Raw genomic sequence first — 7,214 nt, forward strand, 5'->3', positions numbered from 1 at the left:
ATTAATAATAATAATTATTATAGCAATGTTACAAAATGTGTGTGTGTGTCCCTCTACATAAAATAAGTGTGTGAGACTAATGTGCTTTCTGCAAGCTCACTAACTCAACACATTACAATCTCTTTCAGCCTGTCCTTCACAAATATTAACCAGGCATTGATTAATACAAGTGACTTATTATAGGGTAAGGTTGGATTTAAAAAAAAAATGTGTCCTGGGTTGACTGAGCCAGCCACCAGAGCTACCAGCGGGCTGTTTTCTAATCTCCAAATCTCAGGGGTAGGTAGTCAAGACTCCGCAGATGCCTTTTGTGAGTGCTGGATGAATGTATGCTGCATGAAAAGTCATAATATAATTACAGAAACACATTATCTGAAAGCTTATTACGTAGGCTAAACCTGGTGCTGTGACTTGCACGTAAATGTGAACCTCAAATCTGATGGTTCAGCCCAGGCAAATAGCATTTAATTTAGATCATAAGCCAACGCTGTTTGGACAAGATATTTATCATTATCTTACAAACAGAGTATTTATATCTATACAGATCAGCCATAACATTATGGCCCACTGGCATGGACTCCTAGATCTCAGGTATGCTGCAGTATCTGGAATCAAAATGTCAGTAAGAAAGCCTTTAATTCCTGTAAATTCAAGGTGGTGCCTGCATGGATTGGACTTGTTTTTCCTGTGTAGCCGGATTGAGATATGGAGAATTTGGAGAGCAAGTCCTCTACTGCTTATTGTGTTCCTCAAACTATAATCCAGGTGAAAGAGGGCACTGCCATCAGGGAATATCCTTCAAGGATATGCCTGTTTATATAGGCAGTACAAAGAAAACTACCACACAAATGCAAAATCAAAGGATTCCCAGAAGCAGATTGCCCAAAGCATCACACTTCCTCTGCTGCCCTCTTTCCATAGGTTATCATGGTCTCATGTCTTTTACCAAAAAAAGCCATACAGTCCTAAATGCAACACATTGTGATGCGTTGTGTGTTCTGACACCTTAGTGTAAGAGCCAGCATTTGTTTCATCAGTCGTTTGAGCACAGGTAGCTCTTCTATTGTTTTCATCACCTATGATATCAGTATCCTGTAAAATGTGTTAGTAAATTAAATTAAATTAATACGTATATTTTAATTAATGGCCACAGTTAAATTTTGGCAAGTATAAACTGAAACACTACTCAACTTTAACCACAAGAGGGCAGTGTGGTTTAAAAAATTGATTTACTGAAGCTTGGCCACCGCTTTAACCTTTGAAGTTGTTAAATCAGAACATTTTACCATGTTAGAAAATTATTATGTTATATTTTTCATCAAATAATCGAATTGAATAAACCAAATTGCAAAGCACAATACCACACATAATGAGTAGTAATTAAGCTAAAGGGCAGATAATGGAGACCATTGGCTCATGCAGGAGATAAGTAGAATTGTCCAAGATTACTTAAACATTATTATGTGTCGTTGTCAACCTCTGCATCCATCAACACTTCAGTTATGACTGACCAGTGGCCTATTCAAAAACCATAACTCTGTCTCAGCACGCCATCTAGTGTCAAGATACTGATGTGTTCGAATGTTGAGAAGTAATCCAGGTAATACTAAAGCAATACTAAAGCGGTACATTGCATAATGACAACTGGACGTTGTAATATATACTTGCTTAACTTATACATTATACACCCACATATAGATTTTTCCAGACAGGGGTAGACAAACCCCTGTTTTTTTCTTTTAGACTTTATTTCAAACTCTGTGTATTTTTGAAAGTGAAGAGATTGTCATTGTGATACACAGCACAGCACACGGTGCACACAATGAAATGTGTCCTCTGCTTTTAACCATCACCCTTAGTGAGCAGTGGGCACCCAGTGTGTGGGAACGGTGCTTTTCTCAGTGGCACCTCAGTGGCAAATTTGTGGATCGGGATTCGAAACGGCAACCTTCTGATTACAGGCCCGCTTCCTTAATCACTAGGCCACCACTGCCCCAATCCACCACTGCCCCAATTAAAAGAATGGCACTCTCCTCTTCGTGATGGGCTCGTCCGGGATTTGAACCTGGGACCTCTCACGCCCAAGAACCATACCCCTGGACCAACCAGCCAATAAGTCAATATGTTTGTATACCAAGAGATTATTGAATTGTCCCCACTAAAAATGTTGAGATCAGATGGCAGTAAGTCATTGTAGAGCAGGTGTGAAAGTAAATGAACTCCATCTGTCCTCACCAATAACAAAAGGAAACCTACTCAAAGCGTATTACGTTCAGCTAAGTAACATGTATTGTAAGTGTTTTGTCTGTCCTCTAGGTGGCAATCAGTTCTCTGAATAATGTGCGTAGCAACCTTCCTACATCAGAATGCTGGAGCGACGTCACTGGTTTCCTATGGCCTTTCTAAGTGCTCTGCGGAATAAAAATAACACAGGATGAATCACAGTACACCATCTCCCCACCTAATATTAGCTTCGGCCTACTTGTCCCACAAGCCCCTGACTTTCCAGGTTGCTGCCTCCCACACTGCCCACATGGTTCTGGACCAATATGGTCCCAGTCTCCCTCCTGTTCTCACCCACTGACCCATTGGCGGAAAGCGTGGGAGTGACACACACATAAATGTCTACTTTTAGCCAAACATGAGGCTATTTTTCCTTTTGACTATCTAAAAAACCACAATGCTTGCACAACATCACAGGATATCATGTTGAACCATTAGCAGTAATGTGACACGTACTGAAGCAACTTGATGATGTACAGAAAACGTCATTTTGGAGAAGTTGCCTGTAAAGAAAGTCGAGATATTGCAAAAGATTCCATCAAAGGTCATCACTCTCTAGTTCATTATAATAAGCAGCTCTGTGGTCACAAATCTTGCGATATTTGTCAAGTGTGCATGTTGTGACAATGAAATCATCCTGACAAGTTTTACGAGACGTAAATGGAAAACCAACATTTCACAATCCACAGCATCCATAGTCTCGATAGTGACCTCATATGGACCAAGGCATGTGGGTCAAAGAGGAATGATCAACAAAGTGTTTTCTTAAAAATGAACTCAAAGGAGAAGCATGGGTGGACGGGAAAGTACAATGTAATGCAACCATGTTCATGTGCAATCTTTAACTTTGACATAAATTTGACATTTTTAATGTATGGAGTTAAATTAATTCCCATAAATGGGATTTTAATGTGCTGAGTCATGGGCAAGTCCTGTGGCCCTTAATGCTTTTTCTATATCATAATCTATTCTTAGCATTCTGATTCTTGGAAGGGTCGCAAATGCTCTAACAATGTCATTGCCGTGGGCAGCACTAGAGATAAGGATGACTGGTCCGTCAACAGAGTTTGCATATTCTTTATCTCTGGGTTACCGTCAGAGCCTCTCTTGATCCCAGATCGTCTCAGTACGCTAAATAAGCAATGATGAGGAATTCATGTGGTGAGCGAAAGATACACACCATACACACCAAAGAGGTCAAAGCGCACCATGGATCATATCTGATGGTATGAAATTCATAGGCCCTGTTTACACCCGGTTAAAAGTCTAAGTGAGGCCAGGCCACATAATCATGGCGAAGTGAAAAAAAAAATGACAGACCACTCAAACAGATTCAGGAGGTGGTCTGAGAGGCATTCATTATGTGTTGAAGCAGCCAAAACGTGTACCAACACCAAAACCTCCTGCAATGTAGTACTGCACTGGTTGCAGAATCACTGTGGGGCAGTGGTGGCCTATCGGGTCAGGAAAAGGATCGGTAATCGTAAGGTTGCTAAGCCGTCAAGGTGCACACACACTGCTCCCCTTTCATGGCTGCTAAGGGTGATGGGTTAAAAGCAGAGGACACGTTTCGTGCACCATGTCCTGTGCTTGATGTACTTCTCAAAAAATAAAGATTGTGTTTCTTGCGTTTCCTATCCACACACAAATCAAATGGCCACAGAATCGGCTTCTGTCGTTGTTTTTTTCTCGTAGGCTGTACTAATGATATTGAGTAATAACTGAAACCTTTCATCAAGGTCATTGCTTTTACTTCAATAACCATTTAATGATCAGTTAATGATTAATTAATCAGGTCTTCTGCATTACAACCAAACAATCGACCACATTTGCCATCAAACTTTAAAGAGTTAATTAAATATTTTTTCAATGTGAAACGTTACTCTGAGGCATGGCTATAGGGAAAGCTCTACTTTTAAGCCGAAAGAACGTTAGTGCATTTACATATTGCTTCCTGAGCAGCTACTTCTGTGAAGTGGACAACCCCCCCTCTCCCTCTTGGTCCCTTTGTTATATATTTTTAAAAATAAAGAGCACACGGGCTTTTTACATAAGCGAGTGTGTGTGAGGGAGTGGTGGGGAGAGAAGAGAAGAGCCCTTGGACAATGCGAGGAGCTCTGCCATTAGAACTACTCTTGTGATTAATGCTCGCCGAGATCAGTGCAGGCAGGGGTTGTTCGGGGTGCTGCTTCCTGCGTGGCCCTGGCGTTGGCAATTATTGCTGGAGTTGCTTGGCAACGGCCAGCATGGAAACAGAAGGTGTCACTTGTTACCTCAGAGATGGATTTAGTAAATGGTAAAATAATCAGACCTTGCATCAGGAAGGAGCCGAGGGAGGGTGTATTACTAAATATAGCGGCGGAAATGAAAGCCAGAAAGGGAGAAGGGCGAGAGGAGGAGGAGGATGATGGTGGGATGAAGAGAATCTTAAAGAAATGCTGCAGGGTGTTGCAATCTGTGTCAGTTTGACAATATTTAGTTGTCCAAACCCCATAGCCACACAGTATCAGCTGAGGTAGTTCTGCTAATATTAAGGATATCCCTTTATCATTCATGTAACGCATTTGTACGGAATATAATTTGCGGTATGGATTGAAACTGGAAGACCTCGAATTCACATATGCCACAATGAGAGTGCAGACGCTTCATCTCATTCGTTTGTTTGAGCTGTCCCGCTCTTGCTTCTTTGGCCTCTCGACCCTCCATTTCTTTTGCTCCACGGAGCAGATGTCAGCAGCGCAGTCGCTCCCCGCTCGGGGAGCAGAAGAGGCTTTCCACTCCCCATCCATCTCCCTTTTCCTCCTTTTCCTTCTTGCGTCATGGAACAGAAAAGGCTCAGAAACCACACAACAGATGGGAGCGGGCCGACGTCACTCCTTTATTTGCCATTGATGAGGACACATTAGCACATTCCCCACAGCAGACATCTCACTTGCTACTGAATTGCGCACTAGATAAAGACGGGACCATGCACTGAATAACGCATGAGGATGTGTGCAACGGTCCTGATGGATTCAGCTTTGCTTGAAGAGGGCTGAACATATTTCACTAAGGAATCCGGAATTTCAATAAATCTTAAATGTTAGTTTAAAGGCTGTCGACCAAAAACTGTAAAACATTCAGTCTGTTTCCCATAAAACCGACATAAAAACATTTTATTGGACTGGTCAGAAGCTTTAATTCAGTGACCTATTGCTCACAAAGGTCTAATGGAAATGGTACAGCATCATCTGGCCAGATGAATTGCTGTAGCCATGGTGACATGATGCACAACCCTGTGACATCACTGAGCACTCAATCAGGCACAGAGCTCAGACTCAAATTACAAGGTACACACCTTCAAAGCACCTGCAGCTTTCCAGTTAAAGTACTTTACCATCCACTACATCGCTAAAATAATCTACTGTAGATCGAGTGATGCAATGGATGGTAACGTTCATGAATACAAGCACACATTTTTACTCAGAAGGCAGACAACTGCAGGGTTTGGACTTCCCTAATTTGGAAACATGCACTGTTAAAAAAAATGGTAGAAGGGAAATGGACAGAAGTCATTCCAGCTTTAGAGACTTTGAGGCAGATGTCAGCATGTTATTGTCTGATTCTATTTTTTTTTTTTTTTCTTTTTATATGTTTTCCTTTTCTTGACTTGTACAAAATGAGACATTCATATACCGTAATATAAAAGTCGTAGTTCAATTTCAAAATGAACAGTTGGTCTTGGCTGTGGTTTTCTGTCTTTGGCTGAGAATTTTGTCTCGTCGTTTGTTTCCATTGCTTCAGGTCTGTCGATGCCACAGAGACAGAGAGGGCAGGGACTAATTTGGTGGGCACAACTGGAAAAAAAGGGGGGGACAAGTGTGTGATGGCCGTTTCAGCCCTCTGCTCAATTATCTTCAGTGACGCAGGCGATGCCACGCATTTCCTGCCAGCTGGTACAGCAACGTACCCCGTCCAACAGCTCATATCCTGGATAGCACACAAATCGTTTACTTCAGGCAGCACCACTTCCCGGCTCTCTGATTTCCTATTGTTGTGCTCGGATTTTTCTCAGCCGTTTTCACGTTTTCACTGGCATGTGGTGAAGACTGTTGAATGTTCATTCTAATAGTATTAATCATTATGGTACAAGAAAAACAAGTCAAATTCACAAATGGGTCCACATCAAGTATTTAAAGTATATTTATATGTATGTATGTGTGTGTGTGTGTGTGTGTGTGTGTGTGTGTGTGTGTATATATATATATATATTTTTTTTTTTTCATTATTAAAAAGTAACAATAACCAATTTGTAAAAAGATATTTGGTTTATAATGCAAAAATGTCAATGAATATTCATACCATTTAACATATTTTATAGTTACGCATTTTACAGTTTTATAGTTACACTACAGCATCTGATTGTAATAGGTTTTTCTCATCAAGTTCATCACAACTTTATTTTACACAAAAGTCACACCCTATTCACTATTCCTAGGTCATAATTATTAATGTAATGTTAATGGGCAGAGGGTGGCCAAGTTTGGGCCAGTGGTGGACTAGTGGTTAAGGAAGTGTATCCGTAATCCAAAGATGGCCGGTTCGATTCCCGACTCCCCAAGGTTCCACTGAGGTGACACTAAGCAAATACCGTCCCCACACACAACTCCCCAGGTACCTGGCACGACTGCCCACTGCTCACCAAGGGTAATGGTTAAAAGCATTTTGATGTGTAGTGCTGAAATGTTTCCCAATTTCAATCACTTCACTTTTATCTTCATAAGTATAATACAGATAGTTATTGATACCCTGCCTTCTTAATGCTTCTTTTAAAGAGGTCCTTGTCATTTTAAATATCATTTAGAAACATTCTTCTCTCGACTAATGCCAACTAAAATACTGTCAATATGCCCCCCTTGTGTCTTGTGGGCGGAGTTATATTGCACCGGAAG

This window comes from Denticeps clupeoides, chromosome 1 (assembly GCF_900700375.1).
Source record: "Denticeps clupeoides chromosome 1, fDenClu1.1, whole genome shotgun sequence".
NCBI classification, from domain to species: Eukaryota; Metazoa; Chordata; class Actinopteri; order Clupeiformes; family Denticipitidae; genus Denticeps; species Denticeps clupeoides.